This window comes from Plectropomus leopardus, chromosome 16 (assembly GCF_026936395.1).
Source record: "Plectropomus leopardus strain MGB_pleo_1.0 chromosome 16, ASM2693639v1, whole genome shotgun sequence".
Taxonomy (NCBI): Eukaryota; Metazoa; Chordata; class Actinopteri; order Perciformes; family Serranidae; genus Plectropomus; species Plectropomus leopardus.
Genome location: NC_142191.1, coordinates 28,147,438 through 28,163,104, shown reverse-complemented (window position 1 = coordinate 28,163,104; position 15,667 = coordinate 28,147,438). Strand labels below are relative to the sequence as shown.

General features: G+C 38.7%; 1 protein-coding gene across 4 annotated transcripts in view; it reads left to right on the top strand.

Annotated features, from left to right (window-relative positions):
* Positions 1–2,812: 2,812 nt before the first annotated feature.
* tab2 (TGF-beta activated kinase 1 (MAP3K7) binding protein 2) overlaps positions 2,813–15,667 on the top strand; it is a 54,567-nt gene continuing 41,712 nt past the window's right edge. Inside the window, exon 1 of one of the 4 annotated variants that reach the window (XM_042503193.2) lies at positions 2,813–3,229. The gene's annotated coding sequence lies outside the window, so the exon portion shown is untranslated. The remainder of the gene's footprint in view (positions 3,230–15,667) is intronic. The other 3 variants (XM_042503192.2, XM_042503195.2, XM_042503194.2) reach the window with 3 other exon arrangements.

Below are 15,667 nucleotides of genomic sequence, written 5' to 3'. Positions count from 1 at the left end.
AAAAGTAATATAACAAACATAAAAGTAATAAAATAAAATGAAATAAAACAAAAGAATAATTAATAAATGAATAAATAAATAAATAGATAAAAGGCAGGATCTATACTTTCATTTTATCACCATTAACATTTTCTTTTCAGCCAGTGATACATGTTTTGTTGGCTAAGAAGCACATAAATGAGTCCCAAATAAAAACAAGTTGTTTTTGTTTAACTTCTTTAACAACCTCTCCAGCCAAACACACATCATTAGCTCCTTTTCCCACTTTCCAAGTGATAGTGGTTCTACATTTTTCCAACATAATGCAATTATTCTTCTTCCAGAATGCAAACTGAATACTAATAACTGAAAATTAAGTTGCTTAACCCTTTGAAGCCTAAGCAGATTGTTCTTTCAAGAACAAATGAAGAAGGAACTTTAAAAGAAATTACCCTAAAAATGACCAAGAAACTAGTTAAAGTTACAGTAAAATACCCAGAAAATTAAGAACAGTAACAAAAAAAACAGTAAAAAAAACCAGTAAAAAACAATAACAAACAAAGAAATTATATTAAAATGGGTTAATAAAATTTCTAAATATATATTATGGAACATCATGTTAAATATATGATTATAATTAATATATTTGTAGTTCCCTTGACAGTTTCCCTATTTTTGGATAATTTTATAATAATTTTCTCTCTCTCTTTTACCACGTCATTTACTTTGTCACATTTTACCAATTTCTTGTGGGACTAATTTTTGGGACATTTTGCCAAAGTTGCTCATTGCCTTTTCCCCCCATGTTTTCAAAAGAAATCAAACCATTTTTTTAAAAATGCTTGTGAAAGGCATCTTGAGCCAGCAAAAGATTAAAAAAATGATGTTGATCCAGATTTCAAGGATTAAGCACACTTTGCACTGATGCACTTTCAATTGCTAAGTGACAGCCTTCCTCTGCCTGAATAGTTGAGCAAAGTGTGTTTACAATTCTCCAATGAGAAGACGCATCCTGATCGTTCTCCTCTCGCCAGATTTTGCCGCTCACCCTTTTCGGATACACAGTAGACAGTACTGCAGGTCCAAGTCTCATCTGATTGACTGTTTGCAATGTTGGCTCAGTTTGACAACGCAGACACACAATCATGCATATTTTTCTAATGTTAGTCTTAAATATTGCTTGACAAAGATCTTTCTCCACAATTCTGGAGGCGTCAGAGCTCAGAGTGCGTGGTGTCTTCTCTAACAGCCTTTTGACAAAGACTGTTAACAGACACAGAAACGTCAGATGAATGAGCCTTTTTCAACCCCATGAATCTATTCCTTGGCAGTGGAACATGAATTTTGAATCGCAGCAGACTGAACTTTAAAAACTGCGAGCAGCATGCTTAATGTTTGACCAACTTCTCTCCTCTGTGAGCATGTTACAGAGAAATGATGGCAAAGCTCTCTATAGAGCACTAATAATGCGCTGCTATAAATAACACAGCTTTGTATTTCACACTCGAGTATGAAACATGTTGTTTCCTTTGGGTGGAGAAGTGTTCATATCAGATAACAAAATTTCATCTGGTCAAATATAGCTAAAGTGTCAATAAGTGATAAGAGGAAGCTGTTCTCTGCCCGGCCCTACTTTGTGATTTTCCTTGATAAGACCACCACAGCTGCTCAGACATTGTCTTGTTAATTCCTGCCGAGAGATAATTGCACAAAGACAACAGCAGCCGAATTGTTGTGAATGTGATATATATACTTCAAATATCCCAATAAATTGATTTAAAAAAAATGAATTGAAAAAAGTTCTCTAAAATCATTAGAAAATGTAATCATAATCATAAAAAAAACTAAGAAACTAAACAAATTGCTTTTATTATTACTACCAGTTCCAGTATTGCACCGTCCTGAAGCTCTGCTCGTGGTTTGTCCAGTTGTTGTTGCCATACCCCAGCAGAACATGGCTCATGGGCATATTCAACTAATAATATAATGTCTTTATGAAATGGTGCAGGAATGACTGCTATAAACAGGAAATGAGTTAGCATTTTAGCACTTGAGTGGTCAGAAGAGTAGAAAAGATTTTACAGTTACAAGCTTTACCGCCTCTGTGGCATTGTTAAGTCATGTGATCATGGTGTAGTTTGGTTATAGCATTATATACACTTTTTACCTCTGGCGATTGCTTCAGAAATCATTATAGTAGTGTTCATTTGTGATGATTATCTTGCTGATCTTGCTGCTCATGAACATTTATTTGTCACACAGATTATTTTCTGAAAAAATCCTAAATCCAAAGGAAAAATCCTGTTGCTTTTCTGATAAAGTAAAAAGGGGGACACTAACTTATGCACCAGCCTACAAAACAAACAAACAAACAAAAACCTTATCTGCAGGACTTTTAGAATTTTTCTGGTAGGTAGGTTTATTGCATGCTTGTATAGTAGTGTATGGCTGTACTTGATTACAATAAATGACACAACATACTAGGAAATTAGTTTTCAAATTTAGAATTGTTTTCTGTGTATGTGTGTGTGTGTGTGGGGGGGGGGGGCACCAGCAGATTTGGCCCCCCGCCTTATGTTGACTCAGTGTTGGCTACGGCCCTGCTTAAAACTATCTTCAGGACTGCTGATCTGTCGCTGACCTCTGGCCTTCAACCTCTTTGTGAAGACAAAATGAACATGAAACAAACAAACAATCCATGTATTGATGTAAATAATAATACGTAATAATAATAATAATAAAAATAATATAAGTCTGGTTTTGTTCCTCTCTTTCTGCATCCTCTGCAGCAGCAGCAATCACTCCTCTCCCCCCCTCAGCACAACTTTGGGGAAACTAAAAAAAAAGGAAAAAAAAGAAAACAGCTCTTCCTCTCGCGATAGTAGCTTGCTTATGCAGCCGCCATATTCTGTGACAGTATTTTGATTCGTATCTGCTGGAAGTGAGGAAAAAGAGAAAAGTGAAGGGCTGTCGAGGGGAGGGGGGGGCTGAAGAAGAGGAGCTGTCAAAAAGTTATTCCCGAGTCTCTGTCAAACGGCGGAGAGCCGAGGCTCGGTATCCCTCCCCCTGACGCTATTTCGAGGACACACAAGGCCCGGGGCCTCGGTGCAGTTGGCTCTTCGTCTGCCTGGTAGTAGCTGGACTGCTCTCGGCTTCTCCTCTCCCAGCTCCGCGGCCCTCTGGAGGTCCGGCGGCGGTGTCGGGTGTTGAAGGCGGCCCGGGGAGCGGCGGCGGCAGCGGAGACGGAAAGGTAAGTTACTTTAAGTTAACTTTGGCCAGTTAGCAACAGCCGGAAGAAATGCAGTTTTTAAAGCGTTATTGTGAAATATAAAAGCACTTTAGTGTCATGTGAGATAAGCGCTTTTATATAGCGCCTCATTCCGTTTGAAAGAAAACGGAGAGAAAAAGTTTTCAGATGTGGAAAAAGTTTTTGTCTACAGCAAGCAGCTAGCTTAGCTGGCTAACTTAAAGTGTTTGGAGGCTGTTGCCGTCTCGGCCGAGTTGGCAAACCACTGTCTTAATCCGAAAGCACATTCGGTAACTTTAACCATAAGTCCAGTTTAATATGAATATCTGAAAATAGATATTATGGGTGTTTTTATTTTAGCATAACTCTGGCTGACGCTACATGTTTTGTAGCCCATGTTAGGCTACTTTTTCCATTGAGCTCTCCTTTGAAACGTCGCAAGACTTGTCGTGGATGGAAACGTTAAATCAGAAAATTATAGCTTCACTTCGCTTCATATACGCAGTATTTTGTCTCCATCGAGCCTCAAAATAAAGCCGTTACACCTCAATTAATTGCTTATTCATTTGCTGTCACGCCGAAACGATTTTTGGTGTAATATTGAAAGTTTTGATAAGTAGCTTGCTACTTTGGTACATGCTAATTGTGTGTCCACGTTAGTGAATTTACAACACACAACGTTACATGTAAGTGTTCCTGTAATATTCAACATATGTTTCCTGTCATTTTCATAATAACGTGATGTAAAGAGAGCACAATAGTTGCACAACTGTGGCCATGATGAACCATAGGAGACACACAAAGCCCAACACTGTGTTTGGTTGTTTTTGAGAAATCAGGTGATGAGTGAGTCACTTCACCTGCTTGATAACTTTGTCTTACTGCATGGATCAGGTGTTTCAGGTCAGTGGTGATGGACACTTATAAGGAGGGGTGGGTCTGAGCCTTTGACAGCCAAAATGACAGCACAGATGTTGTTTGTTTACTTGGTATAGTTAAAAAGATAACTTGACCTATATTGATTTTGCATTTTCTCTCTGGTTGTATGTATTCTTATGAAGTAACTTAAGGTTCCCGGATGGACTGGTGGGGACAGGTTTCAGCATTTGACCTATTTATTAAGGTTGTATTTTTGTTTTTGAGAGTAGAGTCATGTAACTGGAAACCCAGAACACGGTTGAGTGATTTTAAACAAATCTGTAGGTTCACTCATTCACAGACGATCGTTGAGATGTTTTCGCGGCTTTGTTTCTTCTCGCTATTGTCATGCAGTCTAAATTGTATTTAACCCGCTGATTGCAGCCAAATGTAACACAAATGTAACAGTTTGTTAACAGGGGTGGAGGAAAAATTGATACAGCATAGTTTTTGTGAGGCAATATTGTATCGATACACTGTTCCAACAAGTATCCATTTTTTAATCATTATATAACTATGAATATTATAAAGACAAATTAAACTTTTGGTAGCCTATTATAGAATAATAAAATCAATAGCTTTTTCAGTCCGCTAGAAACAGTCCTGTCAACAGAGTGATTTGCCATGAGAACAGAACAGGCTGAAAACTTTGTTAATAAATCACACAGCTGTTAAAAAAGTTCTCCTTTGGGGACATAATTTGCAGCTGAAAAAAGGTAATGAATGGAAATGTATTGCAGTTTATGTTATCGCAATACCCCACGTATTCCAGCATGTTTGCAGTGATGTACTGATTTCAAGGTATACTGTGGTATGAAAACCGGCGGTTATCCTGTGTACGTTTGCTTAACTACGTTATTGACCAAAAAAAACAAAGAAACTGGGTGGAAAAATCTCATCTTTGTTTCAGTTATTTTCACAAAGGAGACTTTTTACACATACTTTAACATCAAAAATAGTTATTAATTTCAATTTAAGTATTTAAACGGACACATTTTTGTTTTTTAAAGTAACATAATCCTTCTGTTGTAATTTTCTTCAAGGATCATTGTAATTGATAATAATTCTAATATCGTAAATCGACATACCGTCGTATTTTCTGGGGTCGTCGTTGTACCATAAAGTAGTGCCACTTAAGTATCATGATAATATTGTATTGTGGGGCCTCTGGTGATTCCCCCTCCTTTATCATGACTGGTATTTTAATATCTCTGTAATTGCAGTGTGTGGTTACGACACCTCTTTCAATTCATGGTAGTGTTTGGCTGTTTGCGGTGGTCTACTTGGCACGGTGAAAACCCCTCTGGGTGTGTTGAGATTGTGTTTCTCCATGTTGTATCACTTAAGGCTGGTCTTCATATTAACACAAGTCAAGTGATGCGAAACGCTGGTTGTGTCTGAAAAGTCAACTCTTAAAAGTCTGTTTTGCAGGTTATCAACCTCTGTCCAATTTATGTTTTTATTCTAAATCTGACTGATAAAAAATGGAATTACTCTTTGAAATCCTGAATTGACTTTTGTAATGAAAAGGTAGATTTTCCACTGTTGCGTAGTTAAAAATCTCACATTCAGATAACACCTGGTGATTGTGTTTTTGACCAGCTTCTCTGCTTCCAGTTTGTTCACAACTCCTCAGAATCACTTCTCTCTCTGCCTCTAAACACCTCCAATCCAACCTGTGTTGTCATAGCTAGACCGTAAGAGTGTATATCATTCATTAGCAGCTTGTGCCTGTCTTGACTTGCAGTCAACATTGCACTTCCTGACCAATAAGCTGCCATGGCCAACTGTTTATAGGTGCAGACCCCTAACTGAAACCATGTGTGCCTGTAGCAGGGCAAATATGTTGCTAGGAGGCCGTGCTCATTTGCCACTCTTTGGAAACTCTGCAACGAACGCTCACAGAGCCTGTATGATGAGTGCTAAATCAGGATTTTGGTGCGGATCATGTGCTTTTAGAGAACAGCAGGCATCTAATTGCTGTGTTTGGATGTAATTTGGCATAAGCTAACAGGCTAAATCAACACGGCACAGTTTATAGATCTAAACTTGCAGTGTGTTTCTTAAGATGCTTCGATCCTTGTTGACAGAGGCGAAGAATTGGGCTCACTTGCAGTGTTTGCTTTTATACAATAAACAAGCAGGACGAGCACTTGTGTTGAAAAACTTTTACAACAAGCTGAGGTTGTGGCATGTTGTCACGAGCTCCGTGCCAATGCTCAAATCTTCTTTCCAGAAAAACCTGTTTCCTGATTTATCATTTGCAGTTTGCACAACAACTTATCACCATTCAGAGCAAAGGGTGGGGGTGTGTAGATTTTCCCCTTTCACAAGGGAAACGATAATTACTATATATGAGTGTGTTTGGATGGAGAACAAATGCTTGTTGTTTGTGCAGAGTCAGTTTAACCCAGGAAACGATATTGGCTTACCTTTCTCTTTCTGTGTGTGTCACAACAGATTCTCCGAAAGAGGCTGCAGACTGAATCATGTTCTTTCAGGCAGCTCACTGATCTGTCCACATGTGTGTTTATACACTGTGTGTTTTCTTCAGAGTAAAAGTGTCAGGGTACGAGCTACAAGTCGTAGGTGGAAGGGAAGGATCCATCACATTATGCCCATTGCTGCAGACTCAGGAAGAGGGCTTGGTGTTTTTAACCCTCCCCCACTCCAGTGTGTGGCTGTCAGGAAGAGAGGCTCTTATTGAAGCCCCCTCCCCCTGTCGAGCTCTCCTGACTTCTCCGCTTTAAATGGAGTCCTCCATTACACATGCTGCTCGTGGTCCTCTCCAGTTCAAGGGTTAAATTGCATGCATCGGGGCTGACACTGCACAGTCCACTACACCTCTAACTGTCGCCTGCTCAGCGCTTGTTAATTCTGCAGAGTGCATGTAGTAGGGTTTGCCACTTTTGCAGCAGCCTTTTAAATTGTGATTGCACAAAATCATTTGAAGTTCAATCATCTGTTGCAATGTGTAGTTTTGCATGATTAGGCTTTATTTGGACATGATAAAGTTGCATTAATTGGGGTTTTTTGGGCCACTTGAGGCAGAAGAACTCCTTAACAAGTGGACAAACCCACAGCCCTGACAAATTCTGGAGTTATAATTGCCTGTTGTTTACACATCCTGCAAACACTGCACAAGCATTCATTTGGAGTTGTGTTTCTGGCCACCTGATATATACAAGCCCAATGTTACTTCTCATATAAGCTCTGGGCTGGTCTCCGTAAACCCCTGTGAGTAACATCTGGGTCTTTAGTGGAAATAAGCTTGATTTTCTTTTTTTTTTTTTGACCAGCTTGTCTTTAACTAATGCTGAGCTACATTTACCTTGAAAGTCAAAATTGGGAATGACAGTTGGGAATCACAACCTCGTTCCAGTACACGTAGTCAGAAAACCAAGATATTGTTAGCAATACCACTTCTAGTCAGGTAAGCCGTTGTCACCAATACCAGTTTAAAACAGCGCATTGCACTGTGTTTTGTACATACAAACATTGTAACAATGCGTCGACAGATAGAAGTTGGATGGACTGTGTTTACAGCCATTTTAATGAGAAACAAATAAGACAGAATTGCTATTTAACAGCTTCCACCACCTTTCAGCGGCATTCCTCTCACTTGAAATTGTGGACTGCTGTGCTGTATTTGTTATGAATGTGTTGAAATTTATATATTACAAAAAGTAATCTTTCTTTAAAGCTAATGTAAAGTTAAGTGACTGTACTAAATTTATTATTTATTAGTTTATTAAAGTAATCAATTGGTAAAATGCAGAAAATATTTTTTATTTAATCAGCTATTTTGCTCATGTATTTTGTTAAATAATCTACCTTAAAGTTCTTGTTAAAAAATATTTCATGGTGCAAACTTGGCATACATAACATCATGTGCCTCATTTTTAGTTCAGAAAGCCTCCAGAGGTGTATAGTTTTGCTTATATCGACTTATATTGTATATAATTTTAAAGTGTAAAGTGAAAGGACAGTACCACTGTGCAGGAGGGACCTTGAGCTAAATGACTGCTCAGTTGTCTTTAGCTGGCATTTCAAAGCATAATGTGTGACATCATATGTAATGTTAAATAAGCAAAATGTAACAATTTAACTATGAAGAGCATGTAGCTCAAAACATCACCTTTTTGGTAATTGAGTAAAATATTTATCGGAGCATAGTCTAGTGTATGGACTTTGTTTTTCTAATATTTGAAATGTAAAGATTAAAATTAAAAATAGAATTTAAAAAAATGTGAAGCCTCCCAGAAATTAATTTAATATTGTAACTCAAATAGTGCACTCAAATATCATATTTTAAAAGTATTATTGTTACTATCTAGTATTTGGTAAGTATTTTGGTATGAAAACCCACTTTTTGAAATTTAACCAATGTGGTTTCCAGTATCGTAAGTACATGTCTTGCATTTGTAACAAATCAAATTGCTGGAGAATCAGTCTAAACTTTAGCGGTAGACATACATGCATTAATAGGTGCAGCTTCACTCTATCAGTACAGCCACCACGTTGACGCATCACTGCAGTGAACAGAAGCGGCCAATGCAGCATCTATGTGTATATATCAATGTGTAATGGGCAGGTAGCCTATCTGGTTTAGTATAGCTTGGTTGCTTCAGATATCAGCCTGTGACTAAAAACAGGGTTAAGCTGAGTGGTGAGACTGAATTATGCAGTACATTTTTGGCCTGTGAAACCGAAACAGCTAAATAAGGCTAAAAAGCTCCATAAAGTCAAAGGGCTGCTTTATAATGATCATATCTGACACTTTAAGAAAACCTTTTTTGATTGGTGAAGCTAAAAATATAACTTTTATGCTACTTAGAAAATACAGATGATTCATTGATAGTGTACGAAAGATAAGTCATGAGTAAAAATATAACCAAAAAACTGCACATTTGTATAACTGTACGTTTCTGATACTTTCTGATATTGTTTGTGCTCTAATGTACTGAAATTCTATACCCAACCATAAGGTTGACATTTATTTAGCAGATGTGATAACGAGCCAGGATTTCAATGCTAGACTGACTGCCTGCATACGTGGGTGTTGTGGTAACGTACAGATTAGGTAATACAGACAAGGAAACAAACATCTACTGTATGTAGATTAGGTAATGTCTGATAAAAAGTAAAGTTTTAGATCATAAAGGTGATATATCATAGAAGAGAGCCCCGGGTCATTTCTGTCATTGTAAAAATGACCTGTCTCAACACATGTGTACGGTCTCCCATTTGCTTGATCTGGAAAATAAAGAGAAGTGCCACTGACAGTTTCCATTTCAGTTGCAGGGCACAGTGATGTTTCGCCAGATGTGGTGGCTCTTGTGATTATACGACTTGGAAGATCTAGTTTAATGACACTGAGGTGTTCATATATATATATATATTTGTAACTCTGTTTTTATTGGTTTATGTGAATGAATAAAAACAAAATACACAACCAAATGAACATGAAGACCTTGCAAACATAGAAAGAGGACATCTTTTAAAATCAATTAATAACAAGATAAACTAAAAAGATAATTGAATAAATAAAATATAATAGTGGGATAATAGGTGGGAAATAGAAAAAGGGGGGTTTATTAAATAAATAAAAGCAATGAAATAACGTAAGGGTAGGATGGTAAACAAAAAGATATGTTCTGTAGACATGGGTAGTGGATGATTTGATGAGGTGGTCATTTTAATTCCAGTCTGCATATGTAACTTTGAAGGACCACGGAGGACCAAGCTCAACATGCTCATGTTGTTTGGGCGATGATTTATGAGTAATCGTCCTGCTTTTTCCTGATTTGTCAGGGCCTGTGTAGCCTACAATTTGTAGATCCCTGGCAGTAACTCTAGCTTTAGCGTGTAACAGAACTCGCGTCTTGGTTTAGACTTTAAACTTCTCATAAAAGTTTCGAGTGAACTTTGCCACACTGCGCAGTTCAGGTGAAAGCTGCTTCAGGTGACTTTACACCTCGTTTCTGTCAGCAGTTGGTTAACTCTGCACACAGGATTCAGTTCCAGTTTGTTGGCCTTCGGTTGTCACTGCTCACACTCTGCAGTCAAAGGTGTTATTACAGCTAACCTGCTTATTGTCTTTTGCGTTACATGCATCTCTAAACAGAAGAGTAAAACACATCCTGCACATCCTTTTCCACCCCTCTTGCCCTTGACCTGGACTCAAGGTTTCTTCTCTGAAGGCTTTTCTATTCCTCTGCAATCAAAAGCCCAGCTTCCCGAAAGTGACACATGCTCTGTCATAAGCTGCCCACTCCTCTAGCTCCATGGGTCCAATTCCTCAAAACTGTCTAGAAGGTTATTTTAACCCACTTGAGCTACATTTAAAAAAAACAGCTTAACAAGTTCATTATCAGTGCTCTTGATTCACTTTTGCACATTTGCATGCATATTTGGGAGTGGCTGTTCAAAACCACAATCTCTCCTGAATGCAGCAGGGAGCAATATGATTGGTACAGTAGAGGGTTAAATGTCTTGCTCAACTGGGATTGGAGAATTTACCTGGCAGCCCTCTGGTCGTGTTCTTTGAACATGATGCTACTGATGCTATTATATATTTTCTTTCTATGTTTTTGTTACAAAAATGACACAAAACTGTCAGAGGCAGAATTCAGGTGGACATTTAGATTTTTTACCAGTGCCAGTGAAACAGAAGTTAAAGCATCACAAGCTTCTGTATTTTGACGTTATTTCCAAGTGAAATGGAATATTTGATCAGTGTACAGTTACAAGAGGGATTTAAATCACATCCTTCCCACTTGAATGGGCTGCTAAAAGAGAGGCTGGATTTAGCTGAGCTTTGTCAGCAAACGTGTTTTTTTTATTATGATATTTTGTGTGCATCCCTTTTTTATTATTTTGTTTTCCCTTTCTAAATTTGGACGTTTTTGCAGGTACGTGAATGCAGTACGGGCAAAACTCGTCATGAATTCTTTGACTAGATTGATCCGTCAGTCTAGTCAGAGCTGATCAGATCGATGGATGAGAGGAGCCACTAAATGCAAACCTTTAGACCCAGCGCAATAAACAGTAAAGTTTCACTTTTACTGCGCCTGAAGTTCTGCTGCTCCATCTGTACCAAGAGTACGCTCTGCGCTCCAAGAGTGTGGTTGATAGTTAATAACCAAACAATATATTTCAACAGTGCTCCTAAAGAACTGTCTAGCACCAGAATATAAAGTCAGTATGTGACAGCAGATGTTTTGATCATGGCAGGCTACCACAAATACGTGAATGCGTGGGAAACGCTGCGTGCTGTTGTTAGCTACCTAACCATCTCTGTGCGGCTAGAAATTGCAGATTGAATGATGGGTGGATGATGTGACTTCATTGGTTGAAATTGGTCGATTCTAACTTATGTAAGCACATGCCTTGTATTGTTGTACAGGAAGATAACATGGAGGATTTTGATATAAGAATATGATGACATACATTTTTTGTCTCTTTTTTTATATTGTGAAATAGGTACATGAGATGTCTGTGGATGTGATATAAGAGTCAAAAGGACATTTTTCTTTATTTCATCTTAACTTAAGGTTTTTTCATGTACAGTCATCACTTGTGTGGCATTCCACATGATTATGGTGCAATGCATCTGCAGTAGAGTGATACAAGTGTAATAGCCATTTTGATGGTTATTTTGACAGCCATTTAAATACATTTGTTAATTGTCGTAGGATGTGTCTGAAGTTACTGTAAATCATTTAAACTTGATAGAAGCAAAAATTCTTTGAATACAAGAAAAATGCAAATGCAGAGAGTTTCCCATGTCAGTGTTGTGCAGCAATAAAGAGTTACTGACTGAAATTGCTAATGCCATTATTTTTCAGTTTGGAGACAAGGGTATTAACCCAAATATCACCAAGGTTTACCCACTGGTGAATTGTTCAGCTAAATAAATTAACTCAAAATAGACATGTCGTGTAATGGCACTTGTAAATCAGCCTGGGACGCGCTGAAATAATTAAAGAGCAGCTTTTCATGCTAATGAAGTGTTTTTCAAGTTTTCTTTGCAGAAACTGGCCTGTGAAATAGGATAGTAGCGCAGCCATCAATTAAAGGAATATAGAAGAGCTCCTCCGCCGGCTCCCTTTGGATGTAGCATTTAAGCTAATTGGAACCAGAACTGCTGGTGTGTTAAACAGGCATGTTTGGAAAGACTGCAGTGGAGCTCTTGAGACACTTTGGCATTGTTAGTGGGATCAGTGTTGTGCTTGAAGCGTTCATTTCCACCCTTCTTTCGTTTTTATGATTTATTGGTCAATAGAAGCAGAAGACCAGATGGATTAGATCGCCCTTTTATTCTGAGTGACAAGAAAATGTGTTGTCACAGCAGCATCACATTAACACACAATCTTTTGAGCCCACAGAAAAGTTGTTTACTTCCTGCTGATGGTTTTTTCGGTGTGATTTACTTTCACATTTAACCAGGTACCTGAACCAACAGGTTTGACAAAACAAAAGAAAATTATATCCAAATATTCATATACTTGCAACTTTTAACAAGAATCTAATGAAATTTTTTTGGTTTAAAATTAGAATTTTTTACTTTTAATTTCTGTGTGTGTCTGTGTTGGCAATCTGTGTGTAAAATATACATTTTTTCTTTCTTTCTTTTTTCAGTCTCTAAAAAAATGATGTTAACTCCATCATGGTTTATCAGTAAAGGCCAAGCTGCCAGCAGCATCATATTCATCCACAGCAGTTAATGGCTGTTAGATTTCAAATTGGCAGTCTGCAACTTTTCCGAGACCCATTCTCAAACCAGTGCTGTTCAGCATTCACAAACAAGCAATCAAATATTCACTATAATTAAATAATTATCATAATTAAGTATTCCATTCAATTGCATGTCCGCTTTCTTTTTACATCTGCAAATCTACCGGCCTTTCTAGTGTTATGTGGCAGCACACCTACGACACAGGATGCTTTCTGATTGTAACACCGGAGTGACTGACAGCACACAGGAAGATGGTTCAGCGGTTATCTTTGGCCTCTGTGCTCCTCAGAGCCATGCAGACCGTTGCCTCCGCAGCAGGATATGTGTGTGTGACACAAGCACTTCCTCTTATAGTGCAATGCTCTGAGAAACACCTCAGTTTACATTTCCACATTTCCCTCTCTGCTTGATGCTTTTGGGGGGGGGTGAAAAGGCCAGTTGTATAGTAACATTAAAAAAAAGTGTGCAGGATGTAAATGCAGCTCACGCTGTGGTTTGCAAGTTTATTTGAAAGATATAATCTTAACTTTGAGCAGTAGTAATTTTTGAATGATTAGACCTCTGTGTTTGCTGCTACAAGAGAACACCGTTCATCACAGTTCATAGGAAACAGGATCCTTTGGTGGTGAGACGTGGAGAAAAGCAGACGCACACTGATCAGCCCAAAATTTCTGCACGATATATGAACAAAGAGGGTGTTTAAAAATGTGTATTCCCAGAATTGACAACTGGATAAGAATATTTAAAGCCGCTGGTAACTTGAAATTAATGACTGAAGGAAGTTATACGATACTTGATACAGACCTATATTATTTATACAGTCTATACTATAGACTTAGTCACAATCATAACTGTTTATTTACAATAACTTTAGGATAGAAAACCACTGCATCAAGTACATGACCAAACAGCATCCAACAAACTCTGCCTTAATTGATTCATTTGAGCCACCTAAAAACCAATCAATATCTGTTTAATTTTGTGCTATGTTAAGAATATTTTCACTTCTTTACCTTGCTGTTAGACAGGCCTCATCGACAAAGATTTGAAGCCGTTACATTGAACACACCAGACTCCGTTAAGAAAAACAATAATTTTACTCCACCAAATGGCGGAGGTACAGGTTAAAGAGGAGCAAATACATAAATATAGAGTACAGTTAAACTGAAAGGCCTATAGATTTTCTTTTTAGGTGGCTAAAGTATGTTTAGCTGCCTCCATGTCCACAGCAGTACATTGCTTAGCTTCCATGCCGGTGTTGTGGGACCACTTTATTTATCAGAGGAGGGAGGTGGCTGGGATAAGCACATCAGGCCGACACGGTGACTAGGACCACTAGGAGATTTGGGTCGTGTGCCCCAATCCTCTGGTCGTCTTAACATGGTAGCTCTCAAATCATGTCAGGCTAATTTTAATTCCCAATCTAAGCTAAGTGCAATGCACAATTTAAAAAAAAGGGGGACAAAGTATGAAGTGTTGCAGAGTCAGCTTGGCAAAATAGACTCAGCCATATTTCTGCTAAATGTGACTGGGCAGACATTTGTTATGTGATTAATGATCTTACATGGGGCGGCTGTGGCTCAGAGGTAGAGTGGGTCATCTTCTAATCAGAAGGTCAGCGGTTCAATCCCCAGCTCCTCTGGACAACATGTCAAAGTATCCTTGGGCAAGATACTGAACCCCAAATTGCTCCTGATGCTGTGTCATCAGAGTGTGAGTGTGTGTGAATGATTACTGTAGCAGGTGGCATCTTGTACGGTAGCCTCGGCCACCAGTGTGTGAATGTGTGTGTGAATGGGTGAATGTGACATGTAGTGTTAAAGCGCTTTGAGTGGTCAATAAGACTAGAAAAGCACTATACAAGTACAGTCCATTTACCATTTTATGTAGCCACACCTAACTGCAACCCAGTAACAGGGCAGGGAGAGAAACTCTTTATAAATCAGAGCTAAGTCAAAGGCAATCTTCTGGTGCTTTTTAGGTGTTTACCATATGCGCATTAGATTAGAAGTTGGATAATTAATAGCCAGTCATCAGTTTGCCCTCCGAGGGGCTTTATTGATCTACCTGTCACTGCAGTGGTCTTGGCCTGGTTTGGTGTGGTCTTCTGTTGCCTCTTTACTCTGTCTCCCTTTAATCTTTTTTACAGTCTCTTTCTGTCTTTTCTCCGCTGTGAAATAAATACTTGACTACACACTGCACCAGAGTGTTTCCAGACCTTACATGACATCCTTGAACCTGCATGTTGGTTTCGGGGGAAGTTGAGGGGAGGTTAATGTCCCGGTCTTTGTGCAGCTTGTCTTTGAAACACTCCAGCCTGCTAAAATGAAAGCGTCCTATAGTGCCGATACATTGACTTAAAGGGTGAAGCATTTACGGCTTTCAAAGGATGCAGCAGCCACGGTGACCTAAATAAATCTATTTTTGTTTTGCTGTCTTCAGCAGAAAGATCACTGTGAATGAGGATTGACTAGAATAGTTTTGCAGTGCATCATGGACTTGATGTAGTGTGAGTAAGCAGATTGTTAGTTGACCTCCCGTTCCGGCTGCTTGTTTTCTGTCAGATGGATAGTGCAGGCTGCTGTCTTATCACTCCCTTGCTTATCCTGTGGGCAGGTTCTGGCCCCCGGTCCCCTCAGACTCCCTCCGACGTTTCCTCGCAGACGCAGCACAGAAAGCTTCTCTTCTTCTGTGCTGTTTGTAAATGCCATACAGGGACTACTCTGTCCTTCATCATTTCTCCCACAGTCTGCTGACGGTCTTTCATCTCTCTCAGGTTTTTT